The 23,270-nt window shown below is 38.6% G+C and overlaps 1 protein-coding gene and 1 non-coding gene across 2 annotated transcripts in view; one reads left to right on the forward strand and one right to left on the reverse strand.

Moving 5' to 3' along the window:
* HIBADH (3-hydroxyisobutyrate dehydrogenase) overlaps positions 1–23,270 on the forward strand; it is a 126,310-nt gene that overhangs the window by 78,356 nt on the left and 24,684 nt on the right. The gene's annotated exons all lie outside the window — the stretch shown is intronic.
* Positions 8,867–8,954, reverse strand: LOC123952410. Its single transcript, XR_006820652.1, has one exon. It is a non-coding gene; the product is annotated as a small Cajal body-specific RNA 18 (non-coding RNA).

Genomic DNA, 23,270 nt, shown 5'->3' on the forward strand with positions numbered 1-23,270 from the left:
TAACAGATAGTAGGCACCCAGACTTGGGTTGAATGGATAGATGAGTGAGTGGAGGTATGAATCTTCCTAAAAAGGAAAGATATAAATTAGAGTATAAACCTGAAGAGCACAAAACATACCTAATAAATCATTTTTACCAAGCATTTTGGTAGATACATTTTACCAAACTGGAAGCTAAAAATCTCACCAGAGATTTGGTTCTTAAGAGTTTTTTTTACTGAGTTCCTACAAATACACTTACCTGAAAATTTTTCCTAGAATTTTTAGGCAAATAATTCTAGTTATCTAGATAGTTTTTTGGTTTCTGGGAGCTGAGTTTCTTTTTTCTTTCTTCTTTTTTTTTTTTTTTTTTTTTCTGATTTCTAAGTGCTCAAGCTTTCTTTTCAGATGGATTTCATTGGTGGCAGTTTCACAAATGAGTGCATCTGTACAAATCCCAAGGTTCTTTTTACCCAGCACTGCTGCTCAGAAGACCTGGGTGCAGATGCTTGCTCTGTGACTTTTTCTCATCTATTAAGGAGGCAAGGGATGGTGATTTTTATATTGAGTTATATCTATTGTGGTCTTAGTATAATTTATTGCATTTCATTCATTAAACTCACGGGAAGAATTTATTTTCTCGACACCGCTATTTCATGAAAACTCACAGGAAAAACAACCACATATATTCTAATTTTGGTTTTGTATCACTTTTCACCAAACCCTAATTTATAGAAATCTGGTTATTCAAATAGACTTCTATGTATTTTGAAAGTATACAAGTGCAGTATACATACAGTGTAGTTTCAGTTTGGAAGTAAGAGTTACAGAATTATATAAGCTGTAACTCAGTAGCTTGCAGTGTGTCATAGAAACAGTTTGTGAGAGGCGCCCTGGTGGCTCAGTCAGTTAAGCATCTGCCTTCCGCTCAGGTCATGATCTCAGGGTACTGGGATTGAGCCCACTTCTCCGTCTGCCCCTCCCTGCCCACCCCCAGTTTGTGCTCTCTCTCTCTCTCAAATAAATAAATAAAATCTTAAAAAAAACACACACACAATAAAAATCAGCCTGTGAGACTTACTTCCAGGTTTCTTTACTAATGTGAGTCAGAGAGTAGTAGGATAAAAATACCTAGCTTCTTTTTTTGGTGGTTGAGTTTCTATTCGTAAAACAACCCTCAGATGGAACTCAGTTAGGTAATTTCCATACATAATGCTCTGATAGATACCCTAGAACAAATACCATTAGTGTGGTTACTCATTTACTTGGGAAGCTATTGCCAGGGAATATTCAGAGCTACTGGAGAGAGAAAGCATATATATAAACTTGATTGTTAAAATGGAGGTACAGAGGAACTCAGCAATATAATAATGTAAATTAATGAAGAATTATTCAGGTTATAGAAATTTAACTCATGTTTTAAGAAAGTATCTTTGATTAATCAAAGTGCAAATATTTATCGACATTGGGTTTTGGGTCAGAATTTTTCCTTCTTCACCTCCTGCCTTTTTAAAAGGTAGTAAAAATAGAATTCATGAAACATTTCTAAATCATCAGTATATAGGGATTCCATTTATATGTGGATCAATGCTCTGCTATCTAATTAATTGTTCTGTTTCTGATCTCAATTAATAGGCTCTTCCCCCAGCTTCCCAAACTTCTGCTTTTTGGCTGAACTACTCACCCACACCCAAATATTTTTAATAAATCTCCTGAGAACAGGGACATCCTCATATGTAACTCCAAAACTATCACATCCAAGAAATTTGACCTTGATTCAGTGTCATCTAATAAAGAGCCCATATTCATATTGTTTTCAATTATCCTCCAGATAAGTGGGTTTTCTTTGATCTGGTGTCTAATAAAGGTTCATGCATTACATGTCGTTGTGGTTCCCATACTCTCCATTTAAAAAAACAGTCTTCCATGCTGTTGACAGTTTTGGAGTCCAGATCAATGATCTAATGGAATTTTCTTCATTCAGGATTTGTTGGATTGTTTCCCAAGTATTGGTCTCAGGTGAAACTCTTGGTCACCAATGGGATCCCAATTTAAATAAAATCTTTGCAAGCTTGGCATTCATTGGTAGAGAATTTTGACTTGTTCTGCCTGTTGTCTGATGCTCTTCTTAAAGGCCCAGCTTCTCAGTGGTACAAAGAAGCAGGAGTTGGTTTACTTTTTGTAGATTCTAAAAACCTAGCTTATTGTAATGAGGGAAATTTGGTCCTGTTTTTAGAAAAGATCAGCTGTCTATTGGGTGAACTAATGAGTTTTCCTGAAACCTGATTGTAGCGTATATTCTTTTCTCTTACTTTTTGGAATCTGGAAATGACAGCATTAAATAATCTCTGATGAAATTTCAGCTTTTCAGGTTTACTTACAGCCAGAAATGGCTCATTGTGTAAAGCAGAAACGGGCTGAATTGCAAGCGAATATACTACAATTCACTGAGAAAAAGGAATCTTTCACACTAGCCTTCTTATACCTGTGCTTATGGAAGGAAATATGACATTCTAAATTCTGTTTTTAAATCTTTCTGATCTTATCTCTGGTTGTTTTTGAAACTTGTGTATCAGAAGTAAGTTTAACAGTGAGCTTTGTAACCAAAATGATACCTTGCTTTAACCCTAGTTAATGTTGTCTGTTTAAAAAGATAAAGCAAACATTTTAAATGACACAATGAACTATAAAATCATGTATCTCCTAAAAGATGTTTCCCTTAGTTGTAACCAATGTGTATATTTACATGCTGCCTTCAGTTCTACCTTTTCAGAACCTTACCAACTCTCACTTAGCAAAATTTGCATAGCAAATTCTCTAAAAATATTTTTACCTAAAGATTTGGCTTTTTATATTTTCATACTAAAGAACAGTAGATGTTAATAACAGTGAGGAGTAAGTTTCTTTTCTTTCTTTTTTTTTTTTTTTGAGGTCAGCAGTGTTTATATTAATCAGGTTGACATTTCTTGCTGGTGGGTCATGAACTGTTGATAATAGCATTAATGGTGATTCGGTTCTTACAGAAGGTATAACTCATTATCCAGCTACTATCTTAAATCATCACAGGAAACAACTGGTACCCCACACCCATATGTTCTGTAGAAATAGTACATGAGGCAGTATATATCTTTCTTTTGTTTGCATCTTAAATTTATTGGAGGCTTAGTCATATTATCTAAGGAAGCTACAGCATTGCCACTACTTTAGAGAATCAGGATCAATACCATGACTGATTTTGGGGGGGGTGAAGATATATGCATATAATTCTTTTAATAATATACCCCAAATCTTCTTTTCATATTGTGAGCCTTTCTGAAACCTTGTTTGAATAATGAGTATAAGTGGGTAGGAAGTAATAAAATCATATGTGCTTACAGAATTGTAAGTTGGGTTTAACTTAAAGTACTACTATAGGCATTTGAATACTTTAAAAAGATAATCGTGCTAAGGGAGAGATGATGCTTGGAAAGTTTGCTTTGTGTTATAGAAGTAGACTTCTTAAGTGTCAGCATTATTATTTTAAAAAAACCTCTTTAAGAAAAATTTAAGAAATGAGCTGGATCTTTTTTACAGTTATTAATCAATTACCTTTTAAGATAAACCTCAGTAGTATGGTATGCAGTGATCTGAAATTACTGGTACCTTTGAATTTGAAAACAAAACGTGTTTTTGGCATGTCCCATGTGTGTATGGCAGTGATTAGATAGTAGCATGACTGTCATGTGAATTTGACATAAGTTCTAATTAGATAATATAGAATGAATGAAGTTCATCTGTTATTATCTAACACAGTTTCCAAGTATTAATAAAATACCCCAAACACCCACATAGGGGTTCAGTCACAATCTGTTAATGAATATGTGGAAGCAAGAGAGCTTTTTTTTTAACCCCTTTGTATTTGTCACACAGAATGTATTTTAAAGAGAGAAGAATGAGTGAAAGCAATACTTCCCTTTATAGGGAAAAGGAATATTAACATCTTCAAAATAACAGCCTTATTTAAGTAAAAAGGTTTTTGGAATGTATGCTGGCTGCCTCTTTAAAAGAAACAATATAGCATTAGAAGATTATGGGCCACTAGAGGTCACTGTTTAGTAATCAACTTTTAATGAACCAAAACAGTCAGGAAAGCCAATAAATTACAGTGTGGATTTTTCTAATTATGAATTCATATTTAATCACTCAATGACAAGTTAACTGTGGCAGTGGTTCTATGCATTTTGCATACGTGGTTATGCTAATATATTATTCTCTTTCTCAGATGCTGGTCCTCCATCATTAGAGTAGTACACTACTGAAGGCTTTGTTATCTAATCCTAATGACTAATTATGAGACGTAATTAACTTTGTTACCACCTCCACCCCTTTCATGGGCCAAAAGTTCTTTTAAAAATAAAGTTTCACTGTAAGGGAAAGTTACATTTACATCATCGTAGGTGTAATGGTTCTGGTCCATTCTTCCCTCTCTCCCTTGTCTGAAGACTTCATGCCTGTTCTTGGTTTCTCTTGCTCCCATCTCTGCTCCTTGCTGTGTTTCACCTGGTGTCTTAACTCCCTCCTCTGGGTTCTTTTTCTATTTCAGTGTGAATCAGCTGCTTTGTTTTCTTAGTGACTGAATGTTCCCAGCCTTGATTCAGTGAGCAGTAGAATGTGACTCTAACTGCACATCTGAAAGGAATCCCAGGGCAGGCAGCTTGGGCCGAGGCTGCCAGCAAAGGGAAGAGGCCATGCGTGCGAGCCAGTGTGCCGCCCCGGTTCCTGCCGCTGCCGCCGCTATGAGCAGATGGCTCTCCTCAGCCTGTCCAGCCTGGAATCCATTCAGGAAAAGGCAAATTTCCCTACGCATGTGATAAAAATTTCTTTTCTTTCTTAAAGGCTCGGCTGGTTGCCCCAGAGGAGGCCTCTGAAACATAGGGAAAAACTGAACACGTGCACATGTGTTTCCTTTGCCTGCGAGCAGTACGACATTGTGCTCAGAGAGCAGGTACCTTGGCATGGCGCTGCTCAGGCTCCCTCTGCTTCCTGTTGCCTTCACTACCCCGTGGCCAGTGCTGTGTGCTTACAGCCACTGTTCTGGGATTTGTTTCCCTCTGCATTAGGCTCACAGCTGATACATTAGTCCCCCAAGCCTGCCCCATCTTCTCAGCCTGCCCTTCAGTGCCCTCCACAGTCTGGATCCATCTTAATTTTCTGTTGCTGTTTTTCATTACTTTTCTTTCTTTTTTTTTTTTTTTTAATTTTATTTATTTACTTGACAGAGAGAGAGATCACAAGTAGGCAGAGAGGCAGGCAGAGAGAGAGGAAGGAAGCAGGCTTCCTGCTGAGCAGAGAGCCCGATGTGGGGCTCGATCCCAGGACCCTGAGACCATGACCTGAGCCGAAGGCAGAGGCTTAACCCACTGAGCCACCCAGGCACCCCTTTCACTACTTTTCTCCACATGCTGTAACTTCTAGCCAACCTAGACCGCTCACTCTTTCTCAAATGTGTACCTCATTTACTCAAGTCTCTGGCTCTTATTTATGGTTTTCTTCCACTGGGATTTTATTTATTTATTTTTAAAATCTTTTTTATTTGAGAGCGAAAGCACGACGAGCAAGAGCGGGGGTCGGAGGAAGGCACAGAGGGAGGGGGAGAGAGAATCTCAAACAGTCTCCATGCTGAGTGCGGAGCCCAGTGCAGGGCTGGAACCCACGGCCCTGAGATCATGACCTGAGCTGAAATCAAGAGTCGGATGCTTAAACCTACTGAGCCACTTAGGTTCCCCTGCTAGGATTTTAATCTCACTTTTGTATCTGTCAGAGTTGGCCCAAACAAATGCCTCCTCCTGTGATTTTCTCTTCAGGCAGAGGTGATCGTTCCTGTGAACCAGTTGTAAGGGACTTATCATCCTACCTCGCATTGTAATGACACATGTACGTGTGTTTTTCCCTCATCTACATTATATGTCCATTAAGTCAGGGATTCTTGGCAAATAAATTAAAAATGCTAAAATTCCCAACGAAAAACCCATTTGGCAGCGTGTCTAGATTTATAATTTTATGCTGGGAAAATTAAAATAATTTTATAATGCTAAAGTTTGTGAGTTGTGAGATATCCTTTGCTGGAAATTTTTTTCACAAAACAGACTTTTGTCCATTAAAATGAGTTATAGCTGAACACATGTGAACCAAGAGTTAACTTGCTTTTCTTGGTTATGTACTTTGTAATATCTCTGGGGCTACAGGAGTTATTAAATCTCTTGGGAGAAAAGTGCATTTTATACTTTGAAATGATGCTCCTAACATTTGCATAGTTCTATAGTGAAGAAATTGAGAGTTTAGTTAAAAATAACCTTTTGCTGGGGCGCCTGGGTGGCTCAGTGGGTTAAAGCCTCTACTTTCGGCTCAGGTCATGGTCCCAGGGTCCCAGGATGGAGCCCCGCCTGGGGCTCTCTGCTCAGCAGGGAGCCAGCTTCCCTTTCTTTCTGCCTGCCTTTCTGCCTACTTGTGATCTCTGTCAAATAAATAAAATATTTTAAAAAATAACCTTTTGCTTATAAATGCTACAGATTTCTTGTGTTCTATAAAAAGAAAAAGAAATGTGGAGGATATGTGGATTTTTGAACTTCAAATTTTTTTTTCAGCTCTTTTTCAGTTACTGTTTCCAGAGATTGAATGTAGTATATAAATTCCATACTATTAGACAGAGAAGTATCTGTCCTGGAGGAGTAATAAGTAAAAAGGTTCACATGCCTAAACCTATGTATGCATTTTATTATAACAGAAACTAATTTGCAGGGATTTTGTTTGTTTATAAATCAAACATGTAGTGAACTTTTCGTTGGCAACAGCATCTAATATATTTAAATCCCTGTTTTCGACTTCAAATATATTCAGCCCAGAATACTCTGAAATTATGTTGTTGCTGCAGGTAAGGATTTCAGAGATCCAACTTGGGATGCCAGCTAGGTTACTAGCTCTTCCTGCCCTTTGAGAAAACTACCTCATCCTCCTCTTCTTCCTTCTAAGCTGAGGGATCTAAAAATTTCCTGTGGGGACTCACATATTCTTCCAGAATTTCAACTGTCTCATCCCTGGAGAGTTTTCCTAATTCTGTATTCCTGTCATAGACTTTTCTACTTTCTAGCCCTGCATTTTTATCTCTTGGATCCCTTAAGTCAAACTCATTCTAAGTCAAGCTCATCTTTTCTGTAAAACTGTTCTTCCTCTTGATTCCCTTATTATAACATACCATAGTTTCAAATTTTCTGATCTTTTAGGTTCATACTCTGAGAATAGCACTGTTCAAGAGAAATACAATGTAAGCCACATGGGTAATTTTAGGTTTTCTAGTAGCAGCATTAAAATGTAATAAGAGGGATGCCTAGGTGGCTCAGTCGGTTAAGCCACTGCCTTTGGCTCAGGTCATGATCCCAGGATCCTGGGATCGAGTCCCGCATCTGGCTCCTTGTCCAGCAGGGAGCCTGCTTCTCTCTCTGCCTCTTCCTGCCACTCTGTGTGCTTCTGGTCACTCTCTCTGACAAATAAATAAATAAAATCTTTTTTAAAAAAATGAAATAAGAAACACAGCTGAACATCATATTATTATTTATTTATTTCTATAATTATGTAATTAAAGATTTTATTTTTAAGTATTCTCTATAGCCAGCATGGCTATAGAGAATCTCACAATCACAAGATCAATCACAAGATCTCACAATCACAAGATCAAGAGTCGCACACTCTACCAACTGTGCCAGCCACGTGCCCTAACATCATTTTAATAATATATTTCATTTAACCCAGTATTCCTAAAATATTATCTTTCTCATGTAATCATTATAAAATTATTGAGATATTTTACACCTTTTTTCCCTCATAATATGTCTTTGAAACCTAGTGTGTATTTTATACCTAAAGCATGTCTCATTTTGAACTAACTCTGTTTCAAGTACTCAGTAGCCCTGCGCGGCTCATAGCTACTGTCCTGGGTGCTGCACAGCCTTCCACAGTCTTTTGTTACATCTTTTCTCATCAGCCTGTGGCGTGTTGTGGTTCTGCGCTGTCTGCCAAAGTTCTTGCAGTGCTTGCATGGAAATCTACAGGTTTGTCCTCCTTTCCTCCTTCTATCCTCTTCTATTCCTATTGTGAGGATTATAAATATATGTATACACACACACACATATATGTATATGATATAAATTGGTGGGTTGGAGTAAGTCATAGTCCTTGTTTTCAGGAGCTCACACTCTAGTAAAGTGAGGTGGGCATGGAAAAAGATACTACATTATAGTACAGCTTGATAATTGCCATAAGAGGTATAAATGAGTTCCATGATAAATTGATGCAATATTTTGGGTTATTTGTATTTATTGGATCTGATTTGTATGCCAGTTGCTTTCCTAAAAAACTAATAGGTATTTATCATGCATTGTGGAGTTGGGTGAGGGTGTTCCAAGAAAAGGAGATAATTTTTGACGTTGAGAATTGGAAAAGGGCATGACATATTTGAAAAAGACTCAACTAGAGTCAGTGTATCTGGAGTTTTAATTGTTCCATATTCAGCTATTTATGATGTCCGTCTTCCTTCCTTCCGTCCCGGAGAGAGGGAGACAGAGAAGAGGGGGAGGTACAGACAGAGAGAATCTTAAGCCGGCTCCACCCCCAGCGCTGAGCCTGACCTAGGGCTCAGTTCCACCACCCTGAGATTATGACCCGAGCCAAAATCGAGTCAGTTAACTGACTGAGCCACCTAGGTGCCCTGCTTACTATTTTCTAAACACATCCCATACTTTTCTATTTTTATGTATTTGCTTTCACAGTTCACTTCACCTAGAATTTCTCTCTGCCCCAAGTCATTCCCTGCCAGCATATCAGGATCTTTTTCTTTTTTTTCTTTTTTCTCTTCCGCTCTCAGTCCATTCTTAGCACACACTCTGTCATGTGGTTCCTAGAACTCTGATTGCTCAGTGATCGTGTCATCACATCACTGACCAGGGCTCACAGTTACAGTGGCAGAGGCCTCCCTAACTCTCCCTCATCTCCAACCCAGCACGCTGCCACTCATCTCCCCACCCCAGTCTGACCTGTTTTCATAATCCTCAGGCATAATCTCAGGCTCCAGGCCAGCAGCGCCACCAGCAATGGGGCCGATCATACAAGGAAAATACTGTGAGCTCATATGGGGGCTACATTGGGGACTTCGGGGGCTGGGGACTCCCTGCCCTCCGACACGCACTACACTCCCTGGGACACCAATAGCCACCACCCCTGACCTGCCCGCCCGACCCATGCCCACCCTCACCAGGCGCAGCATATCAGGATCTTAATCATCTTTCCTGACCCATGTTGATCTGATCTTTTTAGTAAAGTTTTGCTTATTCATTTTTCCTAATTTCAGTCCACAAATGGCTGTAAAGTTTTCCTCCTTTGAATTTTGAATATTTTTAAGACAATTAATTTTCTTATAATTGAAGTTAATTTTATGGTGCAATAACTCTTGTTTGGATCACAAAACTTAATTTGAACAGGAATCCTGTCTTAGTTATTTTTGTATACCCCAAAGAGCCAAGAATGGGTAACTTGTATATCGAAGATATTCAGTTAATAATTGATTTGTGTATAGTAAATATCTTATGAGATGTTTCAAACAATCAAAACTAAGTAAGTAAAGCACAAAATTAAAGTGATCTAGAGATTCCCAGTACTTAATGTTTCCTTTTAGATTACTTTCACGGAAAGTATTCATAAACTTGATTGACTGCTGTATCTAGTTGGATGAAATTTCTTGATTTCACTTTTAAAAGTAGATGCCATAAAAGCAACATTCTGTTGTAAATTTTTAGTGTAATACAGGTACTAATGGCAAAGATGAAACCTGTTTTATTATCAGAAAAGAGTTAAAGATATCCTGGCATAAAATAAGATGGAAATCAATCTTTCCTTTGACATTTAAGGACCCATTTTGTTTCTTTGCATAACCATCTACTGCTTCTGGCAGTATGGTGGATTAGGTGTGTTAAAATACCCTCCTGTCATAAAACACCCAGGTGCTGGATCAGTTACAGCGAGCATACTTTTAAATGCATTTCAGTTTCCTCAAAAAATAAGGGAAATCCTCAATGACTAAATAATTGAATAGTAACCTGAAATCAGAGTGAGGAACCCAGAAGCTCTGTCTGCTCTTGGGGCAATGTTGATTGTGGGAACCAGGAGCTTGGGGTATTAATACTCATGGGTGAAAGATCATGGGTTTAATGGAAAACTTGGCCTTGTGCTCACACAAAGTAAGAAAGCTGATCCCTGCATTCCATTCACCCCCTCTACAAAGCCAAAATACCCAGAGACCATTCCCTCAGGGAAAAGGGTGGCCTGCAGACAGTGTGCCTGCTGGTAAAGGGGACTAACTTGTAAATCTATCTTTCTATGCTGATTATAGGTTATAAAAAATATATCAGTGTCCCCTGATTTTTTGTAATTTGGCTCTCATGGATGAAATGTTCAGATTTAAACAGTGCACCCAATTGGGAGAACACTCAATCAATACATTTAAAGGCTTTATCATTATTATTTTTTAAAGTAGTCTCTATGCCCAGCATGGAGCCGAGTGGAAGGCTTGAACCCACAACCCTGAGATCAGGACCTAAGCTGAGATTAAGAGTCAGATACTCAACCTACTGAACCACCCCAGTGCCCCAAATTTAAGCAGTTTTGAGTTGGTAAGGCTGGTAGGCCTGTCACCTACAAAAAAAATAAAAATCCTTTCTGGAGAAAATCATCTTTAATCCAGGACTCTCAGAATTCACAAAGTAAATTCACATAGTAAATTCACAAAGTAAATTCACATAGTAAATTCACAAAGTAAATTCACATAGTAAATTCACATAGTAAATGTGAGCTAGCCAAAAAGAAAAAGAAAAAGGAAAAACAAAAAACAAAAAACCAGACCCAGATAAGTTATCAGAGCAAGAGTCAACAGGAACAAACAATTCAATATCTAATAACTACAGATACTGATGCTCCTCAAATAGAGTACAAAATGAGTATATATAAAACATTTAAATAAATAAAAGATGGAATTAAAAATAGGTGGAGGACACCTGGGTGGCTCAATTGGTTAAGCAGCTGCCTTCGGCTCAGGTCATGATCCCAGCGTCCTGGGATCGAGTCCCACATCAGGCTCCTTGCTCGGTGGGGAGCCTGCTTCTCCCTCTGCCTCTGCCTGCCACTCTGTCTGCTTGTGCTCACTCTCGCTCCTCTCTCTCTCTCTGACAAATAAATAAAATCTTAAAAAAAAAATACTTAAAAATAGGTGGAAAAGGAAGAAGAGAATATCAGAAAAGAGTAATCAAATTTTGAGGAAAAAATATTGAAATTTAAAAATCAGTAGATAAGTTAAATGACGCATGAGAGCGGAAGAGAAAATTAGTGAATAGGAAGAGAGATCCAAAAAAATAACCCAAATGCAATACTGAAAGTCTTAGAGATGGAAAATACAAAAGAAAATATGAAAAAAGAAAGAAAGGTTAAGAAAAATGAATATATAGCTAGGAACAAAAGTCAAACATGCATCTGAGTGGAGTTCCAGATGGAATGGAGGAAAATGATCAACATGATAATGTCTGAGAATGTTCCAGAATTGACATAAATCCACAGAAACAGGAAGCACAAGATATGCCAAATAGTAGTAAAAAAAAAAAAAAAAAAGGAAATCTTACTAAGTACATGGTTGTAAAACTGCAAAGTACCGATAAAAGACAAAGAAGATGAAAATAGCTAGAAAGAAAAGACAGATCACCTACAAAAGAATAAGAGTTTGATACCAGACTTCCTCTGAGCATAATTGAGGTATAATTTGATACAATAATATTTACCCATTTTAAGTTTTAAAGATTGATAAGTTTAGACAATTGATAATTATCATCACGATTAAGCATAGAATATTTCCATCACCCCAGAAAGTTACTTCATGCCCCCCCTTTTGAAAGATTTTTTTAAAGTAATCCCTACACCTAATGTGGGACTTGAATTTACAACCTCAAGATCAAGAGTCACATGCTTTACCAACTGAACCAGCCAGGTACCCCTCCCGCAGGCCCCTTTGTAGTCACTCCTTGCCGCCAGCTCTAGTAATCACTGATGACTTTCTATTACTGTAGTTTTGTCTATTTTAGAATATGTAGCAACATCATATAAATATGCCTGTGGGGTTCATACAAGATATAGTCTTTTGTGTGAATAGCAGACTTCTTAAGAGCAACAATGGCAGCCAGAAGACATGGAACAATCTTGTCAAAGTACTGACAGATAACTTGTCAACTTAGAATTTGCATCTAGCAAAACTATTCTTTAAGAATGATGGGGAGATTCCAGGTAATGGTTAAGATAGAATGAAAAAACACTGCCCTTTTATTGAATGTAACTGAAAACCTTGGACAGAATGCATGGAGCAGCTATTTGAGAACTCAGAAAAGTAAGTGGTAGGAGGTAGATTGGAGAAGGAGAAGAGAACCTGAAGTACAAAAGCTCTGCCAACAAACTCCCTAAAACCCTTCCCCTACCCTTTGTATTTCCCATCCTGGATTCTAAGGCAGTGTGAATCTGGAACTGTGCATGGGTATAAACAAAACAGAGAAAAAGTTGCAAGAGAAAGGAACTTTCTGGTCTAAGAAGCAGGAACGGGGGCCATCTGAGACAGAGAGGGGGAAATTCACTTCTTTTTTTACTCTTAGCACTGTCAAACCGACGAGCCTTACTCCTGAAATTGCAATTTTGTGGAAGCAATGGCAGCTGTGCAGACTCTTAAAAATATGAGGGGGGGGGGGTGGCGGGATGCCTGGGTGGCTCAGTTGGTTAAGCAACTGCCTTTGGCTCAGGTCATGATGCCAGAGTCTGGGATTGAGTCCTGCATGGGGCTCCCAGCTCTGCGGGGAGTCTGCTTCTCCCTCTGACCTTCTCCCCTCTCGTGCTCTTGCATTCTCTCTTTCTCTCTCAAATAAATAAATAAAATCTTAAAAAAAAAAAAAAATGAGCAGGGGAATCCTTCTCTCTGACCAGAGGAAGTATGGTCAGAAGAGTGGGGAGGAATCCCTGTTGCTTTTTACTTTCTTTATTCTTCTTATCCTTGGCCCCAGATACATACCTTTTTTCAGGAATCATAGGACATTATATACAGAGGACCACAAAGGGAGGATTGGAAGTGGGAGTACTAGAGTGTCCATGGGGGAGCAGTTCATAGGATGAAACTCAAGAAAGGGGTCCTGTATGTTGTATAAATTGTTGGGATCCCCCAGGGTCATACAGTATGGATACCTCCTGAACAGCATACCAAAGGATATAAGAATTTTATGGGTTAGACAGCCTTCCAAGTATCAGATTGGCCTCTGGCTGATGCATGTGTAGAACAGATTCAAACAGTACTGCAGACTTTGAAAACTGACATTGGAACCACAGCTCACAAAAGGCATGTTGCAATTTGGTTTGACCCTAACCTGGTTGCTTGCCTGGTAAAACAAACAGATAAAACCCCAAACCCCAAATATTCTTCATAGAATTTGAACAAGACCCAGAGTCTCATATAATATTCCGGATACCTGTGATATGATAAAAAAAAAAAATTACTTGATACAGGAAGAACCAGAAAAGTCTGATAAATTCTCAAGTGAGAAGACAATCAAGACGCCAAACATGAGATTGCAAGGCAGTGACTCTAAAACAGCTATCATAACCATGTTCTAAGAAGAAAAGAAATACAAGCAGTTAAAGCCAAATTGAAATTTTATAACTGAAAAATACAGTAACTAGAAATTTGAAAAAAAAATAATGGGTGTGTTTAAAAGCAGAGTGGCTATGACAAATGAAGGAGTCAGTGAATTTGAAGACAGAAATGACTTGAATAGAATTTATCCATTCTGAACAACAGAGAGAATAAAAGACTTAAAAAAAAATAGAGCCTCAAGATCCTATGAGATAATATCAAAAGGCCTAACATTTGTGACATTGGAGTTCTAAAAGAGATGAGAGTGTGGTACAGAAAAAAAGGTATTAGAAGAAAAAAATGGCTGAAAGCTCACCAAATTTAACAAAAGACAAACTTATAAATCCAACAAACTCAGTGCACCTGAAAAAGGATAAACACAAAGAAACCCATGCCCAGATATAGTATAATCAAACTGCTGAAAACCAGTGAAAAAGAAAAAAAATCTTGAAAACAGAGAAAAATGATGCATTACATGGCAACAATGATTGGAATGATTTCGGAGAAACTATGAATCCCAGAAGGCAGTGGAACAACACCTTATAGTGCTGAAACCCAAGTCATATATAGCAAAATATTCTTCAAGAATGAAGGGATATTCTCAGCTAAAGGAAAGCTAAGAAAATTTACCTCCTGAAGACCTGCTCTAAAAACATTAGGTACTGCACCTAATAGAATAACCTTAAAATGCAAGATGCAAACAAGTATAGAACCACAAAGAGAAATTGACAAATATGGCACACCATCATAGTGGTGTATACCACTGTACACACACCATAACAGGTGTATATAGAACCTCTTACCCAGAAATTGAAAGAGAAATGTATTTCCCAAGATTTGGAAAAATTAGGGACACCTGGCTGGCTTAGTTAGAGAAGCGTGTGACTTTTGATCTTGGGATTGTGAGTTTGAGCCCCACATTGGGTATAGAGATAACTTAAAAAAAAAAAAAAAGACTTGAAAAATTATTAAAAGTTAACCACACAATAGACCACAAAGCAAGTCTTCAGTACCGAAGCATCTCTATCTTATAGATTGTATTCTTTAACCATGTGCAATTTAATTAGATATCAAAAGCAAATAAATAAATAGATAAATAAATCTTCTATACATTTGAAATTTAAAATCACATTTCTAAAGAATTCATATTCTTTAATCAAAGAAGTCATATAAGAAAATATATTTAGAACTCAAAATATATATTGTCAAGTGGGGATGCAGCTAACACAGAACTTTTAGGAAAAAGTAAATGCAAATTTTGAATAGAATTTGAAAGTATATAATAAGGAAGCGAGCTGAGTATTACAAAAAGCTTCTAGGGGCACCTGGGTGGCTCAGTTGGTTAAGTGTCTGCCTTTGGCTCAGGTCACAATACTAGGGTCCTGGGATCAAGCCCCACATCGGGCTCCCTGCTCAGCGAGGAACCTGCTTCTCCCTCTCCCTTGGCTGCTAAGAGAGCTTGTGCTCTCTCTCTATGTCAGATAAATAAATGAAATCTTAAAAAAGCTTCTAAAATTTAAAAAAAATTCCTGAATAAAAATGAAGTATATATTAAAGGATAAAATGAACTCAACAGCAACAAAAACTAAATAACAGAATTTTTAAAATGGACAAAGGACTTGAGTAGACACTTCTCCAAGGAAAGTATACAAATAGTCAATAAAACAATGAAGAAATGGGGCACCTGAGTGGCTTAGTTGGTTAAGCATCTGACTTTGGCTTAAGTCATAATCTCAGGGTCCTGGGATCAAGCCCCATGTTGGGCTCCATGCTCAGTGGGGAATCTGTTTCTCCCTCTCCCTCTGCCCACCCCGGCTCTTGCATGTTTTCTCTCAAATAAAATCTTAAAAAAAAAAAAAAAAAAGAAAAGATGCTCAACATCACTAGTTATCAAGTGCAAATCAAAACCACAATGAAATACCACTTCACACTCATTAGAATCTAGGCTATTATGAAAAAAAAACAAACAAACCACAAAAACAAGTATTGCTGAAGACATGGAAAAAATGGAAACCTTTGTGTACTGCTCGTGGGAAGTAAAATGGTACACCCTCTGTGGAAAATGTTATGGTAGTTCATCAAAAAATTAAACAGAGTATTACCATATAATCTAGCAATTTTACTTCTGGGTGTATACCCAAAAGAATTGAAAACAGGAACTTGAAACGTTATTTGTACACCAGTGTTAATAGCAGCGATTTTCACGGTGGCCAGAAAGTAGAAACAACTCAGGTGTCCATTGATGGGTGAATGGATAAACAAAATGTGGTGTGTACATACAGTAAAATGTTAACAGGCTTAAAATGGAATGATATTTCTGATACGGGCTCCAACATGGATGAACCTTGAAGATGTAAGTGAAATAAGTTAGACATAAAAGGACAAATATTGTATGATTTCTTTCCCCTACCCCCTTCCCTCTGTCAGTCATCAGTCTGTTCTCTGTATAGGTCTCATTCTACTTTTTGTTTATCCATTGTTTTGTTAAGTTTCCCTGTGTGAGTGAAAATCATATGATATTTGTGTTTCTCTCTGACATATTTCACTTAGCATAATACTCTTTTTTTCTTAAAAGATTTTATCCATTTATTTGAGAGAGTATGAGAGAGAGAAAGAGAGAGAGAACCAGTGGCAGGGGGAGGGGCAGAGGGAGAGGAAGAAGCAGTCTCCCTAATGACCAGGACCTTGGGATCAGGACCTGAGCTGAAGGCAGTTGCTTAACAGACTGAGCCACCCGGGCGCCCCTAGCATAATACTCTTTAGGTCAATCCATGTTGTCGCAAATGTCAAGATCTGAACCTTTTTATGGTGTCATGTTGCTTCTCTGTTTTGGCTATTGTGCAATAAATGTAGGGGCGTCTGTATCTTTTTGAATGAGTGTTTTTGTTTTCTTCAGGTAAATATCCAGTAGTGGAATTATTGCATCATATGGTATTTCTTATTTAAATTTTTTAAGGAACCTCTGTATGTTTTCCACAGTGGCTGCACCAATTTATATTCCCACCAACAGTGCATGAGGGTGCCTTTTTCTCCACATCCTCATCAAGACTTATTTCTTATCTTTTTTATTTTAGCCTTTCTGACAAGCATAAGGTGATATCTCATTGTGGTTCTGATTTGCTTTTCCCTGGCGATTAGTGATTAGTGTGTTGAGTATCTTTTTATGTGTCTATTGGCTGTCTGAATGTTGTCTTTGGGAAAATGTCTATTCAGGTCCTCTGCCTATTTTAAATTGGAGTATTTGGGGTTTTTTTGGTGTTGAGTTATAGAGGTTTTGTTTTTTGTTTTTTTGTTTTTTTTTTTAAAGATTTTATGTATTTATTTGTCAGAGAGAAGAGAGAGAGCAGAAAGTGGGGAGTGGCAGGTAGAGAGGGAGAAGAAGACTCCCTGATGAGCAGGGAGCCCAATGTGGGGACTCAGTCCCAGAATCCTGGGATCATGACCTGAACCGCAGGCAGATGCTTAACTGACTGAGCTTAACCCAGGTGTCCCGAGTTGTATAAGTTATTTACATATTCTGTATATAGTATTTTCTTTTTTTTTTAAAGATTTTATTTATTTGACAGATAGAGATCATAAGTAGGGAGAGAGGCAGGCAGAGAGAGAGAGAGAGGAGGAAGCAGGCTTCCCGCCAAGCAGAGAGCCCGACGCGGGGCTTGATCCCAGGACTCTGGGATCATGACCTGAGCGAAAGGCAGAGGCTTTAACCCACTGAGCCACCCAGGCGCCCCTGTATATAGTATTTTCTAAATCGTACTGTATAGGTTTCTGTGATTTTCCTCATCTTCTGTTTTCATTAACAAATCAGGAAAAAATTTTAATAGAAATTTTTAAAACTGCATTCGGCTTGGGTCATGGTCCCAGGGTCCTGGGATCGAGCCCCGCGTCGGGCTCTCTGCTCCGCGGGGAGCCTGCTTCCTCCTCTCTCTCTGCCTGACTCTCTGCCTAGTTGTGATTTCTGTCTGTCAAATTAATAAAATATTAAAAAAAAAAAAGCTTTAAAAAAAAAAGCTTTAAAATTTTTAATAAAAGCTGTTCATTATTTTCTTTTTTTTTTTTTAAAGATTATTTATTTATTTATTTGACAGAGAGAGATCACAAGCAGGCAGAGAGGCAGGCAGAGAGAGAGTGAGAGGGAAGCAGGCTCCCCGCGGAGCAGAGAGCCCGATGCGGGACTTGATCCCAGGACCCTGATCATGACCTGAGCCGAAGGCAGCGGCCTAAACCACTGAGCCACCCAGGCGCCCCTGTTCATTATTTTCTACATTATAAGACCTCTTCCACTTCTCTTGTTGTTGGAAATTTCCTCTTTTCTTTCTTTCTTTTTTTTTTGTTGTTGTTGTTGCTGGAAATTTCTTACTCTCAGTTTAGTGGATGGTTATTATGCAAAGAGCTCTGAGTCTAGGGGAAGCAAACAGGTGAACAGCTATAATAGAGAGTGATGTGATCAAATAAAATGTGTGTGGGGGATGCACAGACAGGCTTACTGGGTACTTATGGGGTGGGGGTTGGAAATGACACTTGGCTGAACTTTTTTTTTTTTTTTTAATATTTTATTTATTTGACAGAGAGAAATCACAACTAGGCAGAGAGGCAGGCAGAGAGAGAGGAAGGGAAGCAGACTCCCCGCTGAGCAGAGAGCCCGATGTGGGGCTCAATCCCAGGACCCTGGGATCATGACCTGAGCCGAAGGCAGAGGCTTTAACCCACTGAGCCACCCAGGTGCCCCTTGGCTGAACTTTTGAAGAGTTAGTAATGCTAGCTAAGCAGAGCCTGAGATAGGTGCTGGAGTTGGGAGTAAGTGTGGGTATATCATACCAGGAAGAGACAGCATAAGCGTAGGAAGGCAAGAAAGAGGAAGTTCATCTTTTGTACATAGGAGAAAAAACGAATCATCTGGTTTGGATAGAATGCCAGGTGGTGGGTGTCAGGGGCTAAGAAGTTAATCTAGAAAGGTGAGCTGAGATCAAACTTGGAAGAACCTTGTATGCCATGCTGAGAAACTTGTAATCTTGAGGTGAGTTAGAGATGTTGAAAGATTTCAAGGAGACAGATAAGATGAATGGTTCTCATGGCATTGGTGACAGTTGGGTTCAGGGGAGAGTGTGCAGGCAGGGAAAGACCAATTAAGGTGTTAATATTTTAGGTGAAAGATGAGCAGAGCGTGACTAGAGCCAGTAGCTGGGAATGGAAAGAAAAGAAAAGTGGAGGGAAAATAAAATATGTTTTGTTAAGTTGGTAGAGTAAATTCATGTTTCGATGCACCTGTTCTGTTCAGAGTGCATGAAAATCATAGAATATAGTAATAGAATATACAAGAAAATAAGTAGGAACATAGTTGTGCTCCAGGATGAGATACATATCTCCATGGACCAAAACCAGAGTGGGAAATACAGTGTATTGAGTGACACTAAATCATTTGCTAGCTAAGCTCTGGGTCCAGAACTGGGCAGTAGTGGCTGGGAGTTCTGTTCCTGGGAAAAAAGTACTCCATGTGAGTGATGGGGACTGGTCCCAGGCACACAGCTGGCAGACCATGAAGCTCAAATCCCCCACTGACCATTGCCTAGGGCTATAGTTTTTAGCAAGCTTTGAACCTAGGACATGGAAAGACATTACAGTGGTAAGACGAGGGACTGAACTAAGCCATCTGCTGGCTCCACGACAAGATCTGTGATTCCCTAGTGTCCCTAAAGAGCAAATACCCCAACCCCCGGCCAGTGTAAGAACTGGTCCTAAACTGGGACCCAGGAAACCAAAAGAGACAACTGTAAAATCATAGGGAGAAGTGAGCACAGATGGCCAGGGCAAGGGCGTGGGGAGTAAACAAAAAGTTTCCATTCACAGTGAGCCTGCAAACTGAAATTCTACATACATAAGAAAGAAAATAGACAACAAAATAACTGTACCTATGGAATTATTAAATGATGTACTTTAATACATCTAAGAAGAAAAAATCAGTCTAAGGAGAAAGAGAATATAAGGAACAATCATGAGCACAGAATGATTTTTTAAAGTTGTTATTAACTTTATTGACAATTTAAAAAACTTGTTATTCTGTGTGTTTAAAAGGTAAAACTAGGGGCGCCTGGGTGGCTCAAGTCGGTTAAGCAGCTGCCTTCGGCTCAGGTCATGATCTCAGGGTCCTGGGATCGAGCCCCGTATCGGGCTCTCTGCTCAGTGGGGAGCCTGTTTCTCCCTCTCTCTGCCTGCCTCTCTGCCTACTTGTGACCTCTCTCTCTGTCAAATAAAATAAATAAAATATTAAAAAAAAAAAAAAGGAAAAGCTACGTTGAAAGGGAAAGAAAATAACCCACTGAGAAAGTACTAACAGAAAGAGAAATTTCAGACCAGAATTAACAGAAATTAGTAGATTAGTGGATATAGAAAGGTAGGAAGATGTCAGATGGACTCTAAGGTAGCATTTCCTGGAGCATAGCCCTAGAGAAAACTAATTCTGAGGATGTTCCTTAAAAAAAGGAATTTTGTGATCAAATAAATTTGAGAAATGGTGCATTTTCCTATCCCCCTCTTGGAAATATTCAGGGTGCATGTTTGCATGTTAAATAAGTCCTTAAATTCTTAGACATTTAACTTTGCTTAGCAAGGTATATCTGTTTTATCCCAAAATCTTTAATCAATTTGAGGAACTTTTGGGTGGGGATTTGGAAATGACTAAGAAAGCTCACAAATGGAAAAAAGAGCTTCAGGAACCAAGAAGTGACCACGTGGTGCTGCTGAAAATACTCTCCTTTTTTCTGTCTTTATTATTTGCTTGTTTCTGCTATGCTTAGCATGTCAACCTCATTATCTTACTGCACACACTCTTCCTGTGAGCCCTCAGCAGCCATAGCTTAGCAACCCAGAGAAGACCTCTTGGTTTTGTTGTATTTGCTTGGCCCCATGGGCTAGTTGCCCCTAAGGATGGGATGCCCTCATTGTCTGTGAGTACAGCCCTTTGGCCAGAGGGGCAGGATTTGTTGACAGAAGGAGGATGGGAAAGGTTATTGGCTGGAAACAAAACATGGCTGCCACATAACTGTAAATACCCATTAATATCTTGTGGCAGTCATATTCTTGGGAACTGACCTTGAGAACTGCTGCCCTGGGATTTCTAGTGCTATAGTAGTGTCTTAACTGAGAGAGGACAGATAGGAGGAAGAACCAGTTTGGGGTCTGCGTGAGAGAATGGCAAGACAAAAGTTATTTGAACATGTGGAGCTCATTAGATTGGAAATATTTTGTTTGTTTCGTTTTAGATTGGAAGATTTTTGAGCCTAGAGATTATTAAAATACCATCCTGCCTTGAAGTTGCCTGGCAGTGTTGTGTACTATAGTAGGAGTTCACTAAAGTTGAATGGATATATGAATTAGCTGTGATAAATTGATCAATTTCACAAATTAGTAGAATTGGAGATGGGATTTCTTTTGTAGGTGAGGGCACTGAGGCTCCAAGCTATTGATTTGCACAAAATAATACTGTTAGTGTCAGAACTGGAGCTTGAAAGGAGCTCTGCTGTGCCTTCCCTACACTGCTGCTCACTCTCCATATGCGTAACTTGGGTCTTCTTACCTTCTTCTAATTGCCTGCTTAGGGTAAAGCCTTTTTCCGATTTGCTTCTGCACAGGGGCTGCCTTTTTGTAGTTGGTCCGCCTTGAATTCAAACATTCTACAATTCATACAAAGGCACCACCATTTCTCATGCCTATAGGGAAAAAGGAAATTAAATAACCGTAGCCTCTTGGCCTAAATCTGGCTTCATAATTAGGCAGAGCAGCAGCCCTCACTTTGCTCCCAATTATTATCTTGGGATTATTGCCTTCTCTTAAATCTTAGAGTCGTTTCACTTCACTTTACATCCTCTCATATTTTATATCCCCACCCTTCAGCCCAACCATGCCAAGACTCTAGGTGGCATCTCATTTTTATGAATGTTGGCATATATATATATATATCTGTGGCACATACAACATGGTGGGACTTCTTTTTTTCCCAACTACCATGTTTGTGGCTGAAGTTTAAATACCAGTTCCTATGGATTTATAATCGTTTGCTTCTTTCTGTAGCCTAAGTTTTTGGCTTAACCAATTCTTGATTGTAGGTCATGTGCTTTGGTCAGTCTCTTGCTTTTTTCAACTTAACTCCTCAATGACCTCTTAGCAGAACTTGTACATATTGTCTTTGAGGGAGCCACCTGGCCTAGTGAAGTTAGGATAGTGCTGGGAATTGGAGGATCTTAGTTTTACCCATTTGCCTCAACTGTGTACATTTGTTTATTTTCCATTAATTGTTATTTTCTATTAATTATTATAAGACTAGGCTTTCCTCAGTTTTCTTTAGACAACTACATTTAGGGTTCATAAAAATCATATTAAATATTACCAGCATGTTGAAAGTTAATAGGATTTCACTGAAATCCTCTGGGGTCTTAGTGTGTGATAATCAGAATACCACCAATAAAAAGAAATTTTTTAAATTTTCTTTTTAAATTTATTTTATTTTTAATTATAAATATACATAACATAAAAATATACATAACATAAAAGTTATCATCTTAACCATTTCTGAGTATACAGTTCAGTTCAGTAGAAATTACTGCATTCACATTTTTGTGCAACCATCACCACCATCTATCTCCAGAACTCTTTATCTTGCAAAACTGAAATTATATGCTCATGAAACAGCAACCCCTTATTCCCCTCTCTGTCCAGCCCCTGGGGGGAGTCGCTGTTTTGCTTTCTGTCTTTATGTGAATTTGACTATCTGGGCACCTCATATAAGTGTAACCATGACAATGTATTTGTCATTTTGTGACTGGCTTATGTGACTTAGCATGATGTCCTCAAGGTTCATCCATGTTCAGCATGTGTTAGAGTTTCTTTCCTTTTTAAGGCTGAATAATATTCCATCGTGTGTATATATCACATTTCGTTTATCCATTCATACATTGATGGACATTTGAGTTGTTTCTACGTTTTGGCTATTGTGAATAATGCCACTATGAAAAGTGGTGTATAAATATGTCCTCAAGATCCTGCTTTCAGTTCTTTGGGAGTATATATCCAAAAATGGAATTGCTGGATCTTACAGTGATGCTATTTTTATTTTTTTTGAGGAGCTGCCATACTGTTTTCCATTGTGGCTGCTTCATTTTATATTCTAATTGTGCAGTTAGAGTGCACAAGCATTCTGATTTCTCACATTGTTGCCACTGCTTGTTGTATCTATTTTGCTTTATAGTAGCCACCCTCATGGGTATGAGGCTTTGTTTGCTAATGAATTCTGATTCATATATATTGAGCCAGAGTCTAGACTTGGAATGACAAGTTGATTGTTGTCTTGGTACGTGACATACTGACGAAGTTACAACTATTGGCTATGCACATAGTCAGGAGGTAGGGTGTATTAAAGGGTAAGGAGGGAAGGCTGTCTATGAGATGGTGATGTGTGTAGTTTATTCTTTATTTTCAACAAAAGGGGCAAGAAGTACTCCTTTTTGCTATGATTCATTCTCATGAAACCAGATGAAGAGTTCTCCCCACTTATATTGTCGAC

The sequence above is a fragment of the Meles meles genome, chromosome 10, assembly GCF_922984935.1.
Source record: "Meles meles chromosome 10, mMelMel3.1 paternal haplotype, whole genome shotgun sequence".
Lineage (NCBI taxonomy): Eukaryota > Metazoa > Chordata > Mammalia > Carnivora > Mustelidae > Meles > Meles meles.